General features: G+C 45.5%; 4 non-coding genes across 4 annotated transcripts; 3 read left to right on the forward strand and 1 right to left on the reverse strand.

The window, feature by feature from the left end:
- On the forward strand, positions 1-72 carry trnam-cau (transfer RNA methionine (anticodon CAU)). Its single transcript has one exon. It is a non-coding gene; the product is annotated as a tRNA-Met (tRNA).
- A 695-nt stretch (positions 73-767) lies between these two features.
- On the forward strand, positions 768-839 carry trnam-cau (transfer RNA methionine (anticodon CAU)). Its single transcript has one exon. It is a non-coding gene; the product is annotated as a tRNA-Met (tRNA).
- Positions 840-14,850: 14,011 nt separating this feature from the next.
- On the forward strand, positions 14,851-14,922 carry trnam-cau (transfer RNA methionine (anticodon CAU)). The gene has a single exon. It is a non-coding gene; the product is annotated as a tRNA-Met (tRNA).
- A 10,636-nt stretch (positions 14,923-25,558) lies between these two features.
- Positions 25,559-25,630, reverse strand: trnam-cau (transfer RNA methionine (anticodon CAU)). The gene has a single exon. It is a non-coding gene; the product is annotated as a tRNA-Met (tRNA).
- Between the last annotated feature and the right edge of the window lie 206 nt (positions 25,631-25,836).

A 25,836-nucleotide genomic window follows, 5' to 3' on the forward strand; every position in this document is an offset into this window, starting at 1 on the left:
AGCAGAGTGGCGCAGCGGAAGCGTGCTGGGCCCATAACCCAGAGGTCGATGGATCGAAACCATCCTCTGCTATTTACTTTATGGAAACATTCCTTCTTACTCACACATTCACTTCATGCTTTGCATCAACAAAGCTTCAATCTGCACCACAACAATATTTTTTTTTCAGCGCCCACCATTAGCACAGAGTAGCCTCAATTTCTGCATCCCCCCCCCCCCTTTATGTTAAAGATGAGCAGGTGCAGGTGTTGTTCTGGGGTGGACAAAGTTAAAAATCACACAACTTTCTATTAACCCTCTCCTGCGCGGTCACCTTAAAACCAGGACAAACGCTGGGACTGAAATTACTTCCCATCAAGTCTCCAATCTGCACCACAATAATGAACAAATACACAAGGAATCCAAACTGCCCAACAGAGACACACAACAGATGTTACTCGCTACAGTAAGAAACCTCGACAGATGCACAATCACATTCACCACCAGATTGTGGCAGATACACGTCCACAATTGACAACAGTTTTTTTCCCCCACACAGAAGGAGGAACGAAGCTTGGAAGATGGTTTGCATGGTACCCCCAGTGCAGAAGAATGAGCTCTTTGACACCAGGAAGAAAATATAAACTCAGCAGAAAATATCTCTGACATCTCCCATACCCAACTCCCCATGCACGTGTCTGAGACTGTATTAATAACATTTCCAACTTCTTCGTTAACATTACAATAATTATCTCAGCAACAGTATGCTGCAAAGACCGAAACAACGGAGCAGAGTGGCGCAGCGGAAGCGTGCTGGGCCCATAACCCAGAGGTCGATGGATCGAAACCATCCTCTGCTATTTCCTTTATGGAAACATTCCTTCTTACTCACACATTCACTTCATGCTTTGCATCAACAAAGCTTCAATCTGCACCACAACAATATTTTTTTTTCAGCGCCCACCATTAGCACAGAGTAGCCTCAATTTCTGCATCCCCCCCCCCCCTTTATGTTAAAGATGAGCAGGTGCAGGTGTTGTTCTGGGGAGGACAAAGTTAAAAATCACACAACTTTCTATTAACCCTCTCCTGCGCGGTCACCTTAAAACCAGGACAAGCGCTGAGACTGAAATTACTTCCCATCAAGTCTCCAATCTGCACCACAATAATGTATTTTTTTTTCCAGCAACCTCCACTAACAGAGATTATCCCTAATTGTTGCAAACCCCCCCCCACCCCACACTCTCCTTCCTACCAACCCTCTCCTGCACGGTCACTTCCAGAGGGCCACCTTACCCACAGTAACACCAGCACAAACACTGAGACTGAAATCGCTGGAAAAGCTCAGCTTCCTCAATTCTGATTTACTGCATCCTCAGTTCTGTCGGTTTTTATTCATGACAAATGCTGCTCACTTTTCACAAAACGGAGCCTGTTTTTAGATAGTGTACAGCTGAAGAGCTGCGGGAAAACAAGCCGCATCATCCACTCACTTAATTGCTCATGTGACAAAATAAAACAATTATCATTTCGATAGTTAAACCCGAACCATAAACCAAACCAATAAAACAAAACATGGAGCTGGCGATTGCATTCTCAGAGGCTAGAACCTTTGTCTCTTAAATCCCGTTCTGTGTTTTGACAGTAGCATTGAGCACACGGGAAACTGATGCATTATTTTTGTGCTGGTGCAGTGGACCCCCAGAACAGCAGTTTGTAGCAAGAATTTTACATCACTGCACTGAGTGCCTGAAACCCCCGACAATATCAAGGCAGAGTCTCCCCCAGACTTTAAAGATGCAGCCACAAACCTGTACATTCCTATTGGTGGCAAGAGAGCTCATTTGTGACTTTTAAGAATAGTTACATTTGGATGTACATCAATGTGACGGCACTGTCTGCGGTGTTTACATCAATATTGGCCGGAAATTAACCTTATTTTCCTCAGATCCTTCACTATGTGACACCCGAGCCCCATAGATTGAGATTAGTTCAGAATCCAGTAAAGGTGGACTGAAAAGGTAATAACCAGGGAGAAAGTGAACTACAAGAGCAAACTCGTGAGGAATATAAAACTGACTAAAGAGCTTCTTTACATACAGTAAATAAGTTTCATTTGCAAACACCAAGTGTCACTACGTACTGAGGTTCTACCTGTCCCCGGTGTTGCGAAGGATGGGCCTGGCCTCGCTGCCGCGGAACGCTCCGAGTAGTTGGACCGTTCCGTATCACCTGTCCTTTGTGGAGAAATTTATGAGGAAAAACACCTTTGACCACAAGTCCATCAGGAAGTGGTCAGCACGTAGCGTCCTTGAGACCCTTCGGGAAAAGGAGAGGGCGGATCCTGTCGAGCGGTTCCCTGAGCAGACTGTCAAAGCCATTTGGCAGAATGCCTCATCGCCAGAACTTTCCAACAAGCACCAAGACGTGGCTTGGCTGGTGGTGAGAAGGGCTCTGCCTGTGAGATCCTTTATGCACGCCCGGACTCTCTGCCGCACCGCACGCTGCCCTCGAAGTGGCTGCGGGGGGGACGAGACTGTCACACACCTCCTTCTGGAATGTGCCTATGCAGAGGAAGTCTGGAGAGGAATGCAGTGGTGCTTGTCGAGGTTCGTCCCGAGCAGCGCTGTGACGCGAGACTCCGTGCTCTACGGCCTGTTCCCTGGGACTCACACCGAGACGAACATTAACTGCGCCTGGAGGATCATCAACTCGGTGAAGGACGCTCTCTGGGCGGTCCGAAACCTGTTGATCTTCCAGCTGAAGGAGTTGACCCCGACCGAGTGCTGCAGACTGGCACATTCCAAGGTCCAAGACTACGTGTTGAGGGACGCGCTGAAGCTTGGGGCAGCTGCCGCCAAGGCGCGGTGGGGAAAGACCACCGTGTAAGATCGGCCTGCCGAAAGAAGAACAGGGGGCCCATACAGACGTTTTTTTGGGCTCTGCTGATGCCTCAGCCAAATATATGTATATGTACAAGATTGAAAAATGCACAGGATTGTAAAGGACAAGAATAAAGTCGAATCTGTGTTTGTAAATATGGACATATGTATGGCATGATCCAATGTACAGACCATCAAATCATTTTATGAATAAAGTATATTTTTGAAATAATTAAAAAAAAGTAAAGAAGTTTCATTTGCTTTCATATAACAGGGCACCCACTCAGTAGGTGGGTTCCGTTGAAGCCACAGCCAAATACCAAGAGACTGGATAGTTAATAAATGTAACTGTTAATAGGATAACTGTGAATTCGATTAATTCAATTTGTTCTTTGTAATGTTAAGACATGCAATGTATATAACTATGAACGACATGGAAAATTGTACAAGTACCAAAGATTTATTTACATGAATAAAGTATATTTTGAAATAAAAAAAAATTCTTTACATACAGTCAGTTCTACTCCGTGCTCTACGGCCTGTTCCCGGGGACTCACACCGAGACGAACATTAACTGTGCCTGGAGGAACATCAACTCGGTGAAGGACGCTCTCTGGGCGGTCCGAAACCTGTTGATCTTCCAGCTGAAGGAGTTGACCCTGACCGAGTGTTGCGAACTAGCACATTCCAAGGTCCAGGTCTACGTGTTGAGGGACGCGCTGAAGCTTGGGGCAGCTGCCGCCAAGGCGCGGTGGGGAAAGACCACCGTGTAAGATCGGCCTGCCGAAAGAAGAACAGGGGGCCCATGCGGGCGTTTGGGCTCTGCTGATGCATCAGCTAAATATATGGACATATGATTGATAAACGTACAGACCTGTATATATGAATGATAAGTTCTGATCTCTGTATGCAAATGTTTACGTATGTATGGCATGACCAATTGTACAGACCATCAAATTATTTTATGAATAACGTATATTTTTGAAATAAAAAAAGTGCACGTTTCTTCCATGCAAATTGGCTTTAACGCGCTTGAAGAATTTAGACAATTATTTGTAGAACATGAACCTTCCTTACCTTTACTTGCTATAACTCATTTCTGGCCCTGTCGGTTTAGATGGCATGGCTAATGTGCAATTTTCTTACAATGCAAGATTGTATGAGAACTGAACTATTGCACAATATCAGAACCAGTTGGACATACAAGGGAATAGGGAGGTCAAAGTGAACATAGGCTCCTTTGAAAATAAATCAGGGGAGATGGTTATGAGAAACATGGAAATGACAGACAAGTTAAAACAATATTTTGCCCTGGTATTTACTGAAAGTACTTCAAACATCTCATCAATACTCAAGAATATGGGTGAGGAATTGAGTGTCAGCATCATTACCAGAGAAGGAGTATAAAAGGTGGATAACTCCCTGGGACCTGATCAGATGTATCCCAGAACTTTGTGGGAAGCTGGGGAAGTGATTGCTGGGCACCTTGTTGAGATATTTGTATCATTATCAGCCATGGGTGAGGTGCCACAAGACTGAGATTGGCTAACACGGTGCCATATTTAAGAAAGGTGGCAAGGAAAATCCAAGGAAATACAGACCATTTAACCTGATTAGATTAGATTGGCCTTTCAGCCCAATAAATCCACACCAACCCTCCGGAGAGCAACCCACCCAGACCCATTCCCTACTGACTAACACTATGGGCAATTTAGCATGGCCAATTCACCTGACCTGCACATCTTTGGACTGTGGGAGGAAACCAGACCACCCAGAAGAAACACAGGGAGAATGTGCAAACTCCACACAGACAGTTGCCTGAGGCTGGAATTGAACCTAGGACCCTGGAGATCGCTGCTGAGCAAAGAGACATTGGGGAGCAGGCTCATAGTCCCTTGAAGGATGAGTTGCAGGTAGACAGGACAGTGAAGAAGCTGTTTGGTATGCTTGTCTTTATTATTCAGTGCGTTGAGTATGGAGTTGGGATGTCATGTTGCAACTCTAGGGGGAGATACAGTTGGACCACTTTTGGAATGCAGCATTCAATTCTGGTCTCCCACACATAGAAGAGATGTTGTTAAACTTGAACAAGCGCAGAAAAGATTCACAAGCATGTTGCCAGGTTTGGAGTTTTGCATTATGGGATTAGGCTGGGAAATTGGAGGCAAAGGGGCGACCTTATAGAAGTTTATAAAATCATGATAGACAAGGTCTTTTCCCCAAGGTGGGAGAGTCCAAAACTAGAGGGCATAGTTTTACAGTGAGAGGTGAAACATTTTAAGGGGCAACCTTTTCACACAGAGAGAGGTGCATGCATGGAATGAGCTGCCAGAGGAAATGGTGGAGGCTGGTACAATTTCAACATTTAAAAGGCATCTGGTTGGGTATATGAATAGGAAGGGTTTAGACAGATATGGATCAAGTGCTGGCAAATGGCACTAGATAAATTTAAGAAATCTGGTCGGCATGGACGAGTTAGACTGAGGGTCTGTTTCTGTGCTGTACATCTCTATGAGTATGGCTCTCAATGGGCTAAAGGCAGATAGGTCACCTACCCTTGCTGACTTCCATTTTAGGTACAGATATACACTTAAGGGTAAGGACCTAGGAAATGTTGCTGAAAAAAGAGACCTTGGAGTGCAGGTTCATAGCTCCTTGAAAGTAGAGTCGCAGGTAGATAGGTTAGTGAAGAAGGCATTTGGTATGCTTTCCTTTATTGGTTAGAGTATTGAGTACAGGAGTTGGGAGGTCATGTTGTGGCTGTACAGGACATTGGTTAGGCCACTGTTGGAATATTGCATGCAATTCTGGTCGCCTTCCTATCAGAAAGATGTTGTGAAACTTGAAAGGGTTCAGAACAGATTTACAAGGATGTTGCCAGGGTTGGAGATTTGAGCTACAGGGAGAGGCTGAACAGACTGGGGCTGTTTTCCCTGGACCGTCGGAGGCTAAGGGGTGACCTTATAGAGGTTTATAAAATTATGAGGGGCATGAATAGGATAAATAGACAAAGTCTTTCCCCTGGGGTCGGGGAGTCCAGAACTAGAGGGCATAGGTTTAGGGTGAGAGGGGAAAGATATTAAAGGGACCTAAGGGGCAACTTTTTCACACAGAGGGTGGTACGTGTATGGAATGAGCTGCCAGAGGATGTGGTGGAGGCTGGTACAATTGCAACATTTATGAAGCATTTGAAGGGTTTGGAGGGATATGGGCCGGGTGCTGGCAGGTGGGACTAGATTGGGTTGGGATATCTGGTCGACGTGGACAGGTTGGACCGAAGGGTCTGTTTCCGTGCTGTACATCTCTATGACTCTATGAGATAGTGGACGCATTGGTTGTAATTTTTCCAAATTCCTTGGATTGTGGAGTATCAGCTGCTTGGAAATCTGCCGATATGACACCCCTATTCAAAAGTGGAAGGAGGTGAAATGTGACAAACTATTGACCAATGAGGAGAAAGTGAGGGCTGCAGATGCTGGAGATCAGAGCTGAAAATGTGTTGCTGGAAAAGCGCAGCAGGTCAGGCACCATCCAAGGAGCAGGAGAATCGACGTTTCGGGCATAAGCCCTTCTTGGATGCTGCCTGACCTGCTGCGCTTTTCCAGCAACACATTTTCAGTATTGACCAATGAACCTAACATCTAATGTTGTAAAAGTGTTGGAATCAATTCTGAAAGAAGTAACAGCAGAACTTTTGGAAAATCATAATGTAATCAAGCAGAGTCAGCGTGGGCGATCATGTCTGACTAATGTTTTAGAGTTTCTAGAGGAAGTGTCAACCAGAGTGGATTGAGGGTGACCCGTAGATCTGATGCATTTGGACTTCCAAAAAGCCACTTAATGAGGTACCTCAGAAAAGGTTGAGTCATAAGATAAGATAAGGGTGTTGGAGGTCGGAAGTTGGCATGGTTAGAGAATTGGCTAATGGGCAGGAAACAACGAGTGGGGATGAGGGATTCTCTTTCAGGTTGGTGACCTGTTACCAGTGAGAAGCCACAGGGACCAGTGCTGGAACCATTCACAATATATTTCAATGACTTGGGGGAAGGAAGCAAATGGACACTCATCAGATTTGCAAATGACACATAAGTTGGTGGAAAGGCCCACTGTGAGGGAGATACAAACTTTTTACAGAGAGATATTGACCAGTTAATTAAGTGAGCAAGAAATAGTTAAAAGGAGTATAATGTGGAAAAGTGTGAAGTGTTGGAATGGAAAACAAAAGTTCCCGTGATCAGTTTTGGTTCCCCTCTTTTAAAAGATAACATTTAATTGGAAGCAATTCCCAAAAGGTTGGCTCGGATGATCCCTGATATATGGTATAGACGGATTGGCTTACCAGCAAAGGTTAAACTGGTTGGACTCTACTTATGGGAATTTAGGAGAATGAGAGGTGAACTCCTTGAGACAGAAGGGATTCTTAAAGGAATTACAGGTTAAATGCTGAGAGTATATTTCCCCTCATTGGGGAATCTAGGACCAGAGGACATAGTCTCAGGGTTTAGGGGTGTCAGCTTAAGACTGAGATGGGGAGGACTTTCTTCTTTCAGAGTGTTAGGAGACCTTGTCACAGAGAGCTGTGGGGACAGAGTCCTTGTGTATATTTAAGGCTGAGAGAGATAGATCCTTGCTCAGTCGGGGAATCAATGGCTGGTGGAATAGGGCAGGAATGTGGAAGCCAGGTGAGTCAGATGAGCCATGATCCTATTGGATGGTGGAGCAGGACTGAGGGGCCAACGGGCCTACTCTGGTTCCTTTGGTCTTCTGGGCTAGTTTCCTTCGGGCAGGGGGAATTGAGAGGGAATGTAATTAAGATGGACAAAATTACGAGAGGCATAGGCAGAGTAGACAGGAAGGAACCTTTCTAGCCACCAGGGCACGGGGAAAGGGGCAGGAGGTTGAGAGGGAAAGCAAGGCAGTTTTAATTTAATTGTTTTTGACCAGCACAAATCGGATGGGCCGAAGGGCCTTTTTCTGTGCTGTAGATATCTCTGACTCTGAGGTGAATGAGGGGCGTATGGTGGGTGATGGGGATGGTGTAAGGTAAGTGGAGGCTGCTTCGAGCCGGCTGGGAAGTTTACCCTCAAACACGTTCAGAAGGCGAGAAAGAGAGAAACTGGTAGAAATTGTCTAAAACCATGTAGAACCAACTCCTGCCACAGACATCGGAGGATAATCTCCAGGAGGTGAAAAGTCAGTGAGCCTCATGCATCTCAGCTGATCAGTGGGAATCAGATAGCTTCCCGATTGGATCTGGGATCAGGCATGGCTGCCCACTCTCTCCTGCCTTGTGTGTGTGCTGTTTAGAGCCTTTTGCTGAGTTCCGTCAGGAAAGATGCGAGCCTGAGAGGGGGTACTAAGCCAGGCAGAAGAGGCCTGCAGGTCAAAAGCCCCCCCGCCCCACCCCCGTCCATGGATGACGTTCCCGATTTCTGCTCGGAGCCCCTTTCAGTGCGCAGACTCATGAGCATCTGTTCGAACTAGCCTCAGGAGCCACGGTAAATTAAGGCAAGAGTGAGGCCCTCTTCTTTGGGAACTGGGCCGACTATCTTTTACCCCATTCCCCGTCCAGACAGATTCCCTGAATCAGCTGGGAATGTGGTTTGAAGGGGCCGGGGTGTAAGCCAAAGCTTGTGAGGAGCACCTCGCCAAGGTGAGGTAGCAACTGGTCCTATGGGAGTACCTTTCCCTCTGCATTGTGGGTAAAAACCCACAATGTGGGTCATCAGGTGTGAGGCATTTTCTCCATTGTACATGGTGCAGGTCTGGCCCATTCCCAGAACCTCTGCCTTTTTTAGATTAGATTAGATTAGATTACTTACAGTGTGGAAACAGGCCCTTCGGCCCAACAAGTCCACACCGCCCCGCCGAAGCGTACCCCACCCATACCCCAACATCGACATTTACCCCTTACCTAACACTATGGGCAATTTAGCATGGCCAATTCACCTGGCCTGCACATCTTTGGACTGTGGGAGGAAACCGGAGCACCCGGAAGAAACCCACACAGACACGGGGAGAACGTGCAAACTCCACACAGTCAGTCGCCTGAGGTGGGAAATGAACCCGGGTCTCAGGCGCTGTGAGGCAGCAGTGCAGTCATCCGAGCCACCTTCCACTTCACCGAGAGTGTAACATCAGGTCCAGTCCGCAAAACAACCCCGCACCATCGTTCTCTGCCTCTTACCTTCAAACCAATTTTGTGTCCAAATGACCAGCTCCCTTTGCATCTAACCTTGCCAACCAGTCCTCCATGTCAAACACCTTGCTGGGCCCAGAGACAACGTCTACTGCTCTGCCTTCAGCAACTTTCTTTGTCACCTCAATTAATGAGATACAGTTTCTCACGTACAAATCCACACTGACCACCGATCCTTTCTAAATGCACCTCCCTCAGAGTCCCCTCCAACAACATACCCACCAGTGATGTCAGGCTCACTGGTCCATAGTTCCCTGACATTTCATTCCCACCTGTCTTAAATAATGACGGCACATTAGCCACCCTCCAATTTTCCTTGGCTGTCGATGACACAAATATTTCAGTAAGGGGCCCAACAATCCCTTCCGTAGCTTCCCACAAAGTCTGGGATACACCTGATCAAGTCTTGGGGACTTATCTGCCTTTATGCATTTTAAAACCTCCTCGTCTGTAATATGGATACTTTTCAAGACATCACTATGACTTCCCTAAGTTCCCTAGCTTCTATGTCCTTATCCACTAGCAAATACTAACGCAAAATACTTGTTAATTATCTCATCGATCTTCTGCACACATCGATGGTTTATTGATCTTTAAGGGGTCATATTCTTTCCTTGGTTGCTCTTTCACCCTTAATGTATTTGTAGAATCTCCTTAACCCTATTTGACACAGCGATCTCATGTCCCCCTCTTTGCCCTCCTGATTTCCCTTGGAAGATATACTCCAAATGCCTTTTTTTAAAAAACGATTCCCTACAGTGTGGAAACAGGCCCTTCGGCCCAACCAGTCCACACTGACCCTCTGCAGAGTAACCCATCCCCCTCTGACTATGTTCTATGGGCACTGTAGCACAGCCAATTCACCTGACCTGCACGTCTGTGAACTGTGGGAGGAGACCCACGCAGACAGGGGGAGAATGAGCAAGCTCCACACAGGCAGTTGCCTGAGGCTGGAATCAAACCTGGGACCCCCTGGTGCTGTGAGACAGCAGTGCTAACTACTGAGTCACCGTGCCACCCCTCTATGGGCTTACTATCCCTCTAGGGATACTCCTCTAGGGATTCACTCAATCCCTGCCACCTACACCTGACGTACTGCATGCCACTGAAATGCGTGGCTTCCTTCTCTGTCTGACTTCTGTATGCAATTTACTCACAAGTTATTTTGCGTGAGCCAGGAAGCCAGTACGACAGGCTCAGTTACTACAGAGTGGAAGGACAAGCAGAGCTCCTCCTCTTGCATCGAGAGGACCAATACTCACATATCCCCTACACAGCTGGTGGAAAACGTTGGGAGGGGAGCGCAAGAACTTTAGAGTTTTGAAATGAAAAGTGAAAATACTGAAGCTGGATTGTTTAGGCAGAAAGCAGAGCTTTTGCTCGAAACGTCGACTCTCCTGCTCCTCGGATGCTGCCTGACCAGCTGTGCTTTTCCAGCAACACACTCTTCGACTCCGATCTTCAGCATCTGCGGTCCTCACTTTGTCCCGGCAGGAAGCATGGGTCATGAACATCCAAGTTATGAGCATCAGAGACGGAGATTGAAGGACGATTTCCACCCAAAATTAATCAAGTTCCTCACACACCATATCAGATATTAACAAATACAGAAGAAACCCTAGTGTCAGAGTCATTGGCACACACACTTGTGACTGAAGAACATAATTCAAATGTCATTCATTAGATTAACAGAGTTGCACAGATACACGGGGGATCCCACAATTGTATTCATGACCAGACAGTAGGAGATGAAGAGCTTATGCCCAAAATGTTGATTCTCCTGCTCCTTGGATGCTACCTGACCTGCTGTGTTTTTCCAGCGCCACACTCTTTGATGCTGATCTCCAGCATCTGCAGTGCTCACCTTTTCCCAGTAGGAGACAGTTGGAGAGGGTGGGTAAGTGGAGCTGAGCTCACGATAAAGCTCAGCCAGGATCTTATTGAATGGTGGGGCAGGCTCGAAGGGCCAAATGGCCTACTCCTGCTCCTCGTTCTTCTGTTTTAATGAGATGGTTCAGAATTGACTGCGAAATCCAGTTTCTTTGCATTACAAAAAGAACATGGAACATCTTCACAGATCAAATCAAAATACTGCAGATTTTTGGAACCCGAAATAAAAACAGAAAATGTTTGTGAATACTCAGCACCTTTGGAAGCAGCAGTGGAGAGAGAACCAGAGATATCTGGAGAAATCTTACAGGAGTCTGAATGACTTGGGCTGGAGCAAGAACGTGGCAAAATTGTGCAATATATCCAGTGACGCCTATCCCAATGTTGAAAGCAATTCATGGCATCTTTTGTCCAACTGCAGGGCTTTGAAGTGGGATTTTCACTTGGCAGCAGTGAATTACCTATGTGGGATATAGGTAAATTAATGTTACTTCTGCAGTTCTGCAATTCCATTTTACAAAGTAAAATGAGCTCACACCAGTGTGTAATTGTTTTAGCCAAGAGCTGAATCAACAAGAATGGAAACGATGTGGAGGAAATATATAATTGTTTTTGTATTAGCTAAAACTGTATGTCAGAATGAAATGTGACTGCAAAACAATGGTAGACATTACGGGCAAGTAGATAAGATGTTGTGAGGGGATGAAGTTAAGCTCGATACGCCTGGACAAACAGTAGGTATAAACATCTGTTTCCCACTTTTACAGAGACAGAGGAACAAACCCCAATTAAAAGGGTCATAGGGATCAGAACAGCCTCGGGAAAGGCACAGATGGTAGGGGGGGTGGGGGGGGGGGGGGGGGGGGGTGGGGGGGAGGGAGGGGGGGGGGGGTTAGCTAATGATGAAGAAAGAATATGCCTTGAATTTGGTGTATGAATTGAATTTGGTGTGTATGTCCTCTGCCTTATAGACACTGGACATCACACCCACTTGCAAGTGTGAAATAAATGACACTACTGATTCAGATCTTGTCTCGGGCTGAAATTATTGAAGTGAGTGCGCTTTGTTTCTCACACCTATTAGTGGAGAACCACAACAGGAACTGAGCCCCCTGGTCCTCACGTTCACCCCACTAATCTCCAAAGACACTGCATCATCCTCCGTCACTTTCACCACTTGCAGCCTGACCCCATCACCAACAAGATATTCCCTTCCCCACCCCTATCTGCTTCTCCGTAGGGACTGTTCCTTCCGTGACTCTCTCTCGTTAGGTCCACACTCCCCCTCCAACCCCTCCACTACACCTTTTCCTGTGACCACAGAAGGTGCAACATCTGCCCCCATATCTCCCCTCTTACCTCCGTCCAAGGTCCCAAAGAATCATTCCAAGGCAGAGATTCACCTGCATGTCCTCAAACCTAATTTACTGCTCCTGATATGGTCTCCTCTACATCTGAGAGCCTGATTGTAAACTTTGGAACCAATTAAGGGAACATCTATAGTCCGCATGCTCTAATCAACCCCAATTTCCAGTTGGCAGGCATTTCAACTCTCCCTCCCACTCCCCCAACATGTCCATCCTGGGCCTCCTCCATGGTCAAAATAAGGCCACACACAACTTGGAGGAAGAACACCTCATCTTCTACCTTGGGAGCTTACAACTTTATGGCCTCAACATACAATTCAGCAGCTTCCAAATCTCCCCATCTCATCCCATGTCTAGCCCTCCCTCTCTGCCCTGCTCCCTTGACCAGACCTAACCTGTCCATCTTCCTTCCCACCTACCCGCTCTACCTTTCTCACTTACCAATCACAATCACCTCCTACCTGTATCCACCTATCACCATCACAGCAGCCCCACCCAGTCCCTTGATTTCTCAGGCCCATTCCCCTCCCCAGTCCTGATGAAATGCTGGCTCTCCTGCTCCTCTGATGCTGCTTGACCTGCTGTGCTTTGTCCAGCTCCCCATTATATTGACTCTGACTTTCCAGCATCTGCAGTCCTCACAATCTTCATATTGCTCTAAATGACCTTGTTCACTGCACATCCCACATTATTTATATGCAGCTTCCTATATTAGCAAACCTGCCGAGCAAGCTAAACACTGAGAATTCTCAACATGGGAATCGGAATGGGGAGCTGGTGAATTCAACTCCCCACTGGCTGTGGAATGCTTCCATGCAGGTAGCCAGGCAATGGTATCTCAGGGCACCAGTCACACACATCCCCCATCCAAGGATATCAGCATCAGGTAATTGCCAATCCCTTAGAATCCTTACAACATCTCTCTGACCCATTTATAGGATATTTACAAAGTTGAGACCCACATTTCAAACTGCACTGATAACTGGCATTGAGAGGTTTCAAAAAGGGCACGAGGTGTGCAGGAATACATACCAAGCTCATGGATTGGAATGGCCGCATCTCACGGTTGCTCACTGACTTATCACTCACTCACTTACTCACACTCACGCATTCACTCACTCAACTCTCACTCACTCATTCACACACTCACACTCTCACTCACTTACACTCACTCATTCACTCACTCAACTCTCACTCACTCATTCACACACTCACACTCTCACTCACACATTCACTCACTCAACTCTCACTCACTCATTCACTCACTCACACTCTCACTCATTCACTCACTCACACTCTCACTCATTCACTCACTCACACTCTCACTCACTCATTCACTCACTCACACTCTCACTCACTCATTCACACACTCACACTCTCACTCACTCATTCACTCACTCACACTCTCACTCACTCGCACTCACTCACACTCTCACTCATTCTCACTCACTCACACTGAGCTCAGGACACGCATGACTTACCCTCTCTGGCCATGCCTTGTCTGTTGGCATGCTGAGAGCTAAAAGTCAGCCAGCGCTCTGCTGTGTTGACATGATATTTTGTGCAGACACACAGAGGGGCAGCTTCTTAGTAATTAGGGGTCTATCCAGGGCGGGGACATTTGTTGTTCAGCACATAGTGAGACGTCAATCTAACACCTACAACATGTACCAGTTTCTTGTGTGGCAAACACGCTGCACGCTTATTCAAACAATTGTTCAGGTCTGAAAGTATCAGGGGTGGAGGAGAGTTAGCCCTCTGTCCAGTCATGGGATTGAGCATCCCAGTCAAGGACACAGAGGCAGGGACTTGGTCTTGGTCAGTTGTCAGCTTGGACCACTGACACTCAGCAGATATGTCTGACTGCTGTCTGGGTACAGGGGAACTGCAGGAAATCCACTTAGACTAAAGTCAGCAGTATCTTCCCTGTGGAGAACTGCTTTCTATAAATGATCCATCTCTCCATCTCTTTCTGATTTACTCAGTATATTTCCCTGAAGGGTGGGGGGTGGGGGGGGGGGCACTGGACCCGAAACATTGACTCTGCTTTCTCTCTGCAGATGCTGCTGCCCTGTAGAGTTTCTCCAGCAATTTCAGTTTCTGTTTCAGACTTCCAGTATATCTTTTCTTTATATATTTATGTATATCTCTGTCTTTGTTTTCTTTATATATTTATGTATATCTCCCTGTCTGTTTGCTGTCTTTATATATTTATATATATATATATATATATATCCCTGGCTGCCTAGTTTCTTTATGTATTTATGTATATCTCTCTATGTTTCCTCTCTATATATATATATATAAAACCCTGTCTGTTTTTTTTTGTGCCTTGATTGTCTTTGCTGATTTTCTGAGCCTGTCCCATTTATTTTCTGCTGTCGGTGGCATTTATTTCCTAGTGACATCCTGCAGCTAGTGGGAAATCTCTCAGCCCATTTATTGCTGTGCCCAGGGTGAGAGGTAACTCAATGGGTAATAGACAGCTCGAATTAAGTCACTAGTATATCACTGCAACAGCAGCTCAAGGCGGAGCAGAGTGGCGCAGCGGAAGCGTGCTGGGCCCATAACCCAGAGGTCGATGGATCGAAACCATCCTCTGCTAACTTTTTTTACTGAAGACTGCTCATTCTCAATGGCTCTTCCATTACACATTCTCTCAACACGTTGTGCTCTTGACTTGCATTACCTTCGTTTTCCGACAGCACCTTCAATCTGCATTGCACTCTTCACAATGTTTTTTTCATTCCCCCAGCACCAACACAGAATATTGCTGCAAACACACACACACACACACACACTCCTTTCTCTCAATGCTCTTCCTGCAGCGCCGCCTCGCCACCACCAGAGGGCCATCTTGCCCACAGTAACATCAGAACAAAGGGCTGCTGCCTTTCCCCAACACAGACACTGGAAAGTCAATCTCCAATATACACTGCAGAAAGGGCTGCAGGAAAATGGACCACACTCATTTATTTGCTGATATCAGAAAATAAAACAGTAGTCATTTCAGCAGGTAAACCTGAAGCATAAATCAAATCAAATAATCTCACTTAATTTGCAATATGGAGGAAATTGCCAAAACATAATTTTGATTGAATGCATTCAAACTAAAAGCCAAGATAATTTTATCAGAACCAATCAGGAGAGGGGAGAGGAGAAAGGCAGGCTTACAAAGCAGGAAAGTATGAGAGTATTACAGGACAGCCACTTGTCCAACAATATTCTGGATTAGTGGTGCTGGAAGAGCACAGCAGTTCAGGCAGCATCCGAGGAGCAGTAAAATCGACGTTTCGGGCAAAAGCCCTTCATCAGGAATAAAGGCAGTGAGCCTGAAGCATGGAAAGATAAGCTAGAGGAGGGTGGGGGTGGGGAGAAAGTAGCATAGAGTACAATGGGTGAGTGGGGGAGGGGATGAAGGTGATAGGTCAGGGAGGAGAGGGTGGAGTGGATAGGTGGAAAAGGAGATAGGCAGGTCGGACAAGTCCGGACAAGTCATGGGGACAGTTACTGAGCTGGAAGTTTAGAACTAGGGTGAGGTGGGGGGAGGGGAAATGAGGAAACTGTTGAAGTCCACATCGATGCCCTGGGGTTGAAGTGTTCTGAGGCGGAAGATGAGGTGTTCTTCCTCCAGGCATCTGGTGGTGAGGGAGCAGCGGTGAAGGAGGCCCAGGACCTCCATGTCCTCGGCAGAGTGGGAGGGGGAGTTGAAATGTTGGGCCACGGGGCGGTGTGGTTGATTGGTGCGGGTGTCCCGGAGATGTTCCCTAAAGTGCTTTGCTAGGAGGCGTCCAGTCTCCCCAATGTAGAGGAGACCGCATCGGGAGCCACGGATACAATAAATGATATTAGTGGTTGTGCAGGTAAAACTTTGATGGATGTGAAAGGCTCCTTTAGGGCCTTGGATGGAGGTGAGGGAGAAGGTGTGGGCGCAGGTTTTACAGTTCCTGCGGTGGTAGGGTAAAGTGCCAGAATGGGAGGGTGGGTTGTTGGGGTGCATGGACCTGACCAGGTAGTCACAGAGGGAACGGTCTTTGCGGAAGGCGGAAATGGGTGGGGAGGGAAATATACCCCTGGTGGTGGGGTCTGTTTGGAGGTGGCGGAAATGTTGGCGGATGATTTGGTTTATGCGAAGGTTGGTAGGGTGGAAGGTGAGCACCAGGGGGGTTCTGTCCTTCAACACCCAGGCGGGGACAGAAAAGGACAGAGAGAACAAGAATAGAAAAACAGCAATAAAACTACAAAAATATAGAATTAATGACTCTTTGTTTGAATGTGGATAGCCTTCAGAACAAAATAAATATATTAATGGGCTTAGATAGGGAATAATAGACGTGATCTGATAAACATTACAGAGACATGGTTACAAAGCTGGCAACTAAATATTCAGGAGTATTTTCACATTTCAAAATGTCAGGAAGGGAAGGGTGGTGGGCAATATTGTTAGTATGGGACAGAATAAATCTGAAAGAAAGAAGCGATCTTGGATCAGAAGATGTAGGATCCATATGGGTGGAGCTAAAAAATGAAAATAAGAAGAAGATACTGGTTGGAGTGGTCTAAAGGCCCAAAACATCTCGACAGAAGGGCAGAGAATAAACAAAGAAATAATGAGGCAATACAAAACATGCAGTTTATTAATTATGGGCGACTATGTAGATCGGGATAGTCAGATTGGCAGAGCCAGTCACAAGGAATAATTCATAGTGTATTGGGGACAGTTTCCCAGAACAATGTGTTCTGGATTGGAAATGTTATGGATGTCAATCTGATACCTTTATTTAAAAAGAGAAAGAACAGGTAAAGCAGGAAACAATAGGCCAGTTAATATAGCATCTGTTATTGGGAAAATGTTTATGATAAAGGATAAAATAGAAACCCCAACTGAATGTTGCAGATCAGCACATTCCAGTGTCCAGGACCAAGTGCTGAGTTAGAGAGTCACAGAGACGTACAGCACAGAAACAGAGCCTTCAGTCCAACTCATTCATGCCGACCAGATATCCTAACCTAATCTAGTCCCATTTGACAGCATTTGGGCCATATCTCTCTGAACCCTTCCTGTTCATATACCCAATAAAGACAATGGTATGTGGGAGCAGGAATGAATATATGAAAAGGAAGGATTTGGAGGAATATGGTCCAAGTGCTGTCAAATGGGACTAGATTAACTTAGAATACCTGGTCAGTATGGAAAAGTTCGATTGAAGGGTCTGTTTCCGTGCTGTACATCTCTATGACTCATCTATTATAACAGCACCTCAGTAGACTATGATAGTTCCCAGCATTTGTAGATATTCCAATCATTAAGTCACTTTGTGTGTTAGCATGTGTTCCATGTGTTAGAATGATTATCTTTCGACCTGTTCTGTTTGCTGCAGCTAGTCTGGTTCCGGTGTTAAATATTTGTTATAATGTAGAATCAGAGTCAAACAGCATGGAAACAGACCCTTCAGTCCAACCTGCCCACACCGATCAGACATCCCAATTTGACTTGGTCCCAGCATTTGACCCAAACCCTTTCTACTCATATACCCATTCCTGTTCCCATATACCCTTGTCTTCAGCTATGTGACATATATTTATTTGATAATTAATTCCTATATTTACTCTATTTACTACAGTTGAATTCTGTGCCCCAGGTAATAAAAGCAAATATCATTCATGCTTTTTAAACCATCTGATCTACCTGCCCTGCTATCTTCAGAGATCTATGAATATGGATGGCAAGGTTCCTCTGATCTTCAGTACTTTCTATGTTCCTGCCATTCATAGTGTATTTGCTGGCCTAATTAATGCTGTCTAAGTGTGTTACCTTACAATTTTCCAGGTGGAGTTCCATTTTTCACTTTACTGCCCACCTGACTGTTCCATTGATCTCCTCCTGTCATTTACAGGTACCATGGTTAGGGATGCCCATGACTGAGCAACACAAAATGGCCGACAGCTGCCCATGACAAAGCAGTAAAAACATGACTGACAGTAGTCTTTAGAGGTCTGGGGAAAATATTTGCTTAATATAGTCTGCGTAAGTTAGAACCCTGGTAGCTCTCTAGACCCAAGATAACAGAATTGAGATAGTACAGTTGGCTTAACATGCAGCTGCAGTTGTTTACACATAGATAAGAACATTTCACATCAGAATTCTACATTTAATTAGTGAGTCTTTAATGAGTCAATCTGTTAGAGTAGTAGATTTTATTTAAGATTCTTCAAATAAACATACATATAGATTCTGAATTAGTCATAGACTTACTCACACATGCACATACAGACATATGCACACATACACAGGCATACATACCCACATACATACATACATCCACCCACATACACTCACACACATATATGCACACGCACATACACCCACCCACACACACACACACTTGTACACACATATGCACACGCACATACACCCACCCATACACACACGTGCATACATACAGACATACATGCACATACGCAGACACACAAATATAATGCCTTTTACAGAGTGTGAAAAGAAGGAATTATAATTATAGTTGTAAGATTGAGGGGCTGTGTTTGCTTGACATTCCAAGGTCAGGTGAGAGAGAAACTGCTCACAACTCATTACCTAAAGAATTCTAACATTAGGTGTAACTTAATAATGTTTTTGGAACTGATATTATGAATTTTATATCAATTATTAAAAAATAATACCATTCAGTATTTCCTGTGATGAGGATAATAAGGAAAGTAACAGAATTTAAACAGTCCTTAAGTGATAGGCAAGTATCCAATTAATTGGTAGTTAACATGGTGCAGTTGGTAAACACTTGAACAGGAATGTACTTGAACACAGGGTCCATTGTGAAAAGCCCAAGGAAGGGAGAAAATAGATTTGGGGAAACATCATGAGACCGGGGAGGACTGGGAGTTGGAAATGTATGTAATTAATTAATTAAATGATTGGTTTGTAAATATTAAAGGCAGGCTGAAGCAAATGTATAAAAATATGTTTTTGTTCCTTTGGGGAAGAGCTCTGGATTTTCAGAAGGTTTCTTTCTCCCAACCCAGTGTAATTTCAATAAACTCTTCGATACTGGAAGTGATCTGCTTGGGTGTTGAATTATTTATTTGGTCATTTTGTCCCCAACACCACCCTATTATTTTTTATGCCATCTGTGAATGATTTGATCCCACCCACTACATTAAACCTGAATCATGACTTTGATCAATATCTCAGAGAATCCCTACTGTGTGGAAACAGGCCATTTGGCCCAACAAGTCCACACCGACCCTCTGAAGAGTATCCCACCCATTCCCCTACTCTATATTTCCCCTGACTAAAGTACCTAACCTACACTATGGGCAACTCAGCACGGCCAATCCCCCCCTGACCTGCACATCTTTGGACTGTGGGAGGAAACCAGAGGAAACCCACCCAGACACGGGGAGCATGTGCAAACTCCACACAGACCATCGCCTGAAGCTGGAAACGAACCCGGGTCCCTGGCGTTGTGAGGCAGCAGTGCTAACCACTGGACCATGACACCACCCAAACTCTGCACCATAAACAGCAAGGGCCCCAGCACAAAGTCCTGTGGAAACCCAGTGGAAATGAGCCTCTTGTCATAGAGACATCCATATACCGTCACCCTCAGCTCCATGCCTCTTGCAAATCCAGCCTTCCACTTAGCCCTGGGGGAAATCGCATGGACTCTTACTGTTTTGAAGAGTCTGGCATGATGGAGCTAATCATCCTGAACTCTGTCAGTATCTGTGAGTTTTGAACGTGTTCGGAATCTCTCATATTTGAGAAGTTACTTTAATCTTCAGCATCATCAACTATAAGCAGAAAGGAAAAGCAATCCGAATCGGTGTATGATTTCACTGCGTGAACCACAAAATCATTGAATAAGAGAATAGTTACAGCGCAGGATGCTACTTGATCAGTCAAGTCTGCGCTGGCTCTCGCTCCCTGACATCCAGTCTTCCAAATCCTCAAATCCATATCCAATTCCCTCAGCTCCTACACACCCTGCCAATGTAATGGTGCTCCTTCCCTATCCAAAGTTCCCTCTTCAGCATTGATGATCCCTGGCAGATGAGGATGTCTCTCTCCCCCTCTCAGGGTGAGTCAGTAGGTGGCAGCACAGACTGACGGGGCTACCCCAGGCTCTGTCACACTGGGGACAGGAGGTGGTCATGGGAAAGGGGTGGGTGGGGTCAGTGATGTACGGCAGGAGAACCTCAAATAGCCACATCCTCCTCAGGTGTATTATAGAGGTCAGGTGACCTAATCAGCTGAGAAGGATTTGGATGGAATTATGTGATGGATGCATTCCCAAGGGTGGGATGGGGATCTACAAATATATCCAACTGCTATGTCCAGATTCTAACAGCACAATATCAATCAATGGGTAGTGATTGGAAAGCTTTCTGATCAAATTAAGGGTCAGACAGGGATTAATCATTTATCCACCTTGTTCCTGTTTTGCTTGGAGTATTTTTTGGTCAAGTTTATCAGGAAGGATACAGTCAGAAGGGTAGCACTTAGCAAAGACTGCCTTGGAGTGACAATTCCTGGCACTCAGCTCAACACAGAAGATGCACAATCTGTTGCTCACATCTGCCGCTAGTTTGCCAACGGATGACCACGTGTGACTGGGTTTTTGAATGGGCGCATTTGTGAAAGGGCATCTCAGCTAAGGTGAGGCAAAACCAGAATCCGCAGGCCGAAACTCAGCAGGTCTTGTCGCATCTGCAGGGAGAAAGCAGAGTCAACGGTCTGAGTGTGGGGTGACCCTTGATCAGAGCTGTTACTTGGGAAAAATGTGGCACTCATGCTGAACACATGGTTGGGAGAGTCGAGAGGAGTGATGAGGGGAGTGGTGAGTGGATAGGTAGTGATGGAGCCCAGAGTGAGGGAGAAATGAATGGGGGAGTTAAATAAAGATGGTAAATCAGAAGTGAAGCTAAGGAAATGATGACAAGAGCTAAGTGTAGGAGAGAATGGGTGAGTGCACTAGAAGCAACCCATTTGTTTTATGTACTGACCTCTATTTAACACTAGAGCACAAGCCGGTAACTGGCTTGAACTAGGTAGGACTAGTGTGGGATTCAGCTTTCTTGTCCTCAAACTGAATTTCAAATTTCAAGCAAATTAGGGTTGTTCTTCTCTGTGATATGGCGCTACGCAAATAAATCGTTCTGTGTTCAATCCTGCAGCTCTAACTCTTAGTTACAGACACAAGAAGGTACTTCGGAGTCGAGAGTGTGGTGCTGGAAAAGCGCAGCAGGTCGGGCAGCATCCGAGGAGCGGGAGAATCGAGGTTTCGGGCATAAGCCTGAAACGTCACAGCGCCAGGGACCCGAATTCGATCCTCACCTCGGGCAACTGTCTGTGTGGAGTTTGCACGTTCTCCCCATGTCTGTGTGGGTTTCCCCTGGGTCCTCTGGTTTTCTCCCACAGTCCAAAAGATGTGCAAGCCAGGTGAATTGGCCGTGCTAAATTGTCCATAGTATTTAGGGTAAACGTAGGGGGAGGGACGGTGTAGACTTGTTGGCTGAAGGGCCTGTTCGCGTGTTTCCATCTGGATCTAGGAAGCATGCTCCTTCTTGGTGTGACCTGAGACGCAGGTATTTAGATTAGGTTAGATTAGATTCCCTACAGTGTGGGAACAGGCCCTTCAGCCCAACCAGTCCACACTCACCCTCTGAAGAGTAACCCACCCAGACCCATTTCCCTCTGAATAATACACCTAGCACTATGGGCAATTTAGCACGGCCAATTCACCTGACCTGCACATCTTTGGACTTGGAGTAACATGCTGGGGCTGGGAGCTTTTTCATCAACTATCACCCAAAAGCATGTCCAAACAGTGGGTGAGCCACTTAACAGAACTTGATGTTGATAGCTTTTTATTAAGTTAAACACAAAATGTTCCCTCAACACACTTGTATAAAAGGTATTTCCTGAAGTTTGTCTTCTGCTAACCTACTTCTGGATTAGTGGTGCTGGAAGAGCACAGCAGTTCAGGCAGCATCCAAATAGCTTCAAAATCGACGTTTCAGGTAAAAGCCCTTGCCCGAAACGTTGATTTCGAAGCTATTTGGATGCTGCCTGAACTGCTGTGCTCTTCCAGCACCACTAATCCAGAATCTGGTTTCCAGCATCTGCAGTCATTGTTTTTACCTTCTGCTAACCTACACCGTGCTGTTTGGACTTACTTAGGTACTGTCTATAGTACTTAAGTAAAGACTGTACTTTGAGTGTGAGAGCTGGCAAGTCATGTTAAAATTGTACAAGACATTGGTTGGGCTGCCTTTAGAATATTGTGTACAGTTGTGGTCGCCACATTACCAAAAGGCATCAGTGCTGTCACATTGATGTACATCCAGACACAGTTATCATTAAAAGCCACAGATGAGCCCTCCAGTGATGACCTTGTAGGGGTGTACAGGCTGTGTCTCCAAAGTCTGGAAGTAGTTGGGGGAGACTCTGCCTCAACGTTGATGGGGCTTCAGGCAATGACTCTTTAACTGCAATGATGGAAAATTGTTCATGCTATTCTGGGGGTCCACTGCACCAGCACAAAGATACTCATCAGTTTCCAATGTGCTCAGTACTGCTGTGGACACACAGAATGAGAGGCGAAGATTCTTACCCCTGGGAGTGTAATTGACAGCTCTATACATTTAGTTCCTCTAGCAACCCCAACTTCTGCCTCAGAGCTTTTTTTCCTGTCTCCTTTTCTGGGAAGCGGGTGCACTGGTGAGGCTGATGCTCTCCCGTAACTTGCCTTGAACTGGGTGTCTTGTTAGACCATCTCAGAAAGTAGTTCAGAGCCTACCATATTGTTGTGGGTCTTGAGTCACATGTAGGCCAGAGCAAATAAGTAGGCAGATTCCTTCCCTGAAGGGCATTTGTGAACCAGGTTTCTTTTCATGACAATCAGTGCGAGTTCCATTGTTGAAACCTGTTTTACAATTCCTGATGGTTGTGAAACGATGTCCCAAAATCCCTGTGTTTAATTCATATCATTAGACAGATTGTGGGACATGCAAGTCCTGAGCCTCCTCCACCGCCAAATCCAAGCCTCCCAACGCCTGGAGGAAGAATGACTCATCTTCCACCTTGGGGCCCTCCAACCACACGGGATCAATGTCGATTTCAGGAGATTCCTCATCTCCCCTCCCCCCACCACATCCCCAGACCCAACCCTCCAACTCGGCACTGTCCTCTTGAGCTACCCTACCTGTCCATCTTCCTTCCCACCTATCCCCTCCACCCTCCACTCTGACCTATCACCATCCCCACCCCGCCTTCATCTACCTAATTGAATTCCCGGCTACTTTCCCCCCAGCCCCACGCCCCTCCCATTTCTCTCTCAGCCCCCTTTGCCCCCACATGCCCCATTCCTGATGATGAAGAGATTATCCCCGAAACGTTGACTCTCTTGCTCCTCAGATGCTGCCTGACCGGCTGTGTTTTTCCAGCACCAAACTTCTCAACTCTTACTCTCCAGCATCTGCCATCCTCACTTCCTCCTATCTTTTCTGTGCTGCCACTTCCAGAGGGTCTCATTGACATAGTTGTCTGAATGTCATCCCTTCTTTCATTAGTAAATACACTTTACTATCCTGTCCACTGTTTCTGCCAGTTTGATTGTGGTTTTTCTTTGCATCCTGAAATGTTTAATAAATGTTTTAATGTTCTGTTTTATCAACTACGTTACTCCCTCTCATTTACCATAGGTTTGTATTCACCTTGTAGAATGTTGCAATTTCTCACTGAGTTTTTGTGTGTGGTATTTTCTCTCAAGTTGATGCACATCCTTTTATTTAAACTTAATTTCATTTGATTACTTTCAATTCAGTATTTGTGTTTGTATTTTACAATGCTTCCTTTTTTTAATGTGAGTGCTGTAGGGAGTCTCGGACCAGAGGGCATAATCTTACAGAAAGGGGTCACTCACTTAGGATGGAAATGAGGGGGCTATCTTTTCTCAGGAGGTAGTGAATATGTGGAATCCTTTTCTGCAAAAGGCTATGGAGACTTGGTTGTGAAGTATATTCAAGGCTGAGCTAGATAGATTTGTGATCAGTAAAGGAATCAAGGAATGTGGGGAAAAGAGAGGATATCAGCTTGCAGATCATCAGATCAACCATAATCTCTTTGAATGGTCTGACTCGATGGGCCAAATAGCCGACTTCTGCTCCTCTGTTTTAAACTATGGAATCTGCTAATGTCTTATATCAAATTAATCATCTAATTTGCATTATTCAGTCCTTATTGATTTACTCCATCCTTTATTTTGATGCACCCATTCAAAATGATGTTTCGGCAATTTCCTCCATATTACAAATTAAATGAATTGAATTGAATTTAGTGTCACGCATACCAAAACACAGTGAAAAGCTTTGCTTTGCGAGCAATACAGGCAGGTCACATAGTTATGATTTGGAGATGCAGGTGTTGGACTGGGGTGTACAAAGTTAAAAATCACACAACATCAGGTTATAGTCCAACAGGTTTAATTGGAAGCACTAGCTTTCGGAGCGTCACTCCTTCATCAGGTGGTTGTGGAGAATAAAAGCGTAAGACGCAGAATTTATAGTGAAAGTTTACAGTGTGATGAAATTGAAATTATATATTGAAAAAGACCCAGATTGTTTGTTAAGTTCCTCATCTTTTTAGTCATGATTTGGAGATGCTGATATTGAACTAGGGTGGACAAAATTAAAAATCACACAGCACCAGGTTATAGTCCATCAGGTTTAATTGGAAGCACTAGCTTTTGGAGTGACACTCCTTCATCAGGTGGTTGTGTCACATAGTTAAATAAGTAAATAATAAGTAAACAGTGGCAAAAACAAAAACGCAGGGACAGGCGAATGCAACGTAAAAGAGAATAAATGAGATTTCTTGATTTGATTTATGCTTGAGGTTTATTGAAACGATTATTGTTTCATTTTCTGATATTAGTCAACAAATGAATAAACGCGTGATTTACTTTGTTTGCCTTCAGTTGTGTTTATTCTAAGTGCCAACTTGTCTTTCCAGTGTCTGGTTTGGGGAAAGAGAGCAGCGTTTGTTCTGATGTTACTGTGGGCAAGATGGCCCTCTGGTGGTGGCGAGGCGGCGCTGCAGGGGAGGGTTGGTGAAAGGGGGCATCTGTCTGTGTGGGGTTCTTTACAGCGAGTGTGTGGGTGGCTGGCGATGAAATAGCATTGTGACCGCTGATGGCAACAAGCCAGGCTTCCATAAAAGCAAATAGCAGAGGATGGTTTCGATCCATCGACCTCTGGGTTATGGGCCCAGCACGCTTCCGCTGCGCCACTCTGCTCTGCAATGCTCTACAATACAGCAGTCTTCTACTGAGACAAATCCACTTTGAAGTGGGAAAGGTATTTGAAAGAATGCACGGTGAGGTTGGAGTTTGCCGCTGGCTACCCGAGATCTATTGCAAGGAAAAGCCAGTGCCCCCCCACAGAGGAAGGAACAGACAGGGAAAGATACTGAGCAAATACAAAAGCCTGGCAATTAGAAATA

The sequence above is a fragment of the Chiloscyllium punctatum genome, chromosome 18, assembly GCF_047496795.1.
Source record: "Chiloscyllium punctatum isolate Juve2018m chromosome 18, sChiPun1.3, whole genome shotgun sequence".
Classification (NCBI taxonomy): Eukaryota; Metazoa; Chordata; class Chondrichthyes; order Orectolobiformes; family Hemiscylliidae; genus Chiloscyllium; species Chiloscyllium punctatum.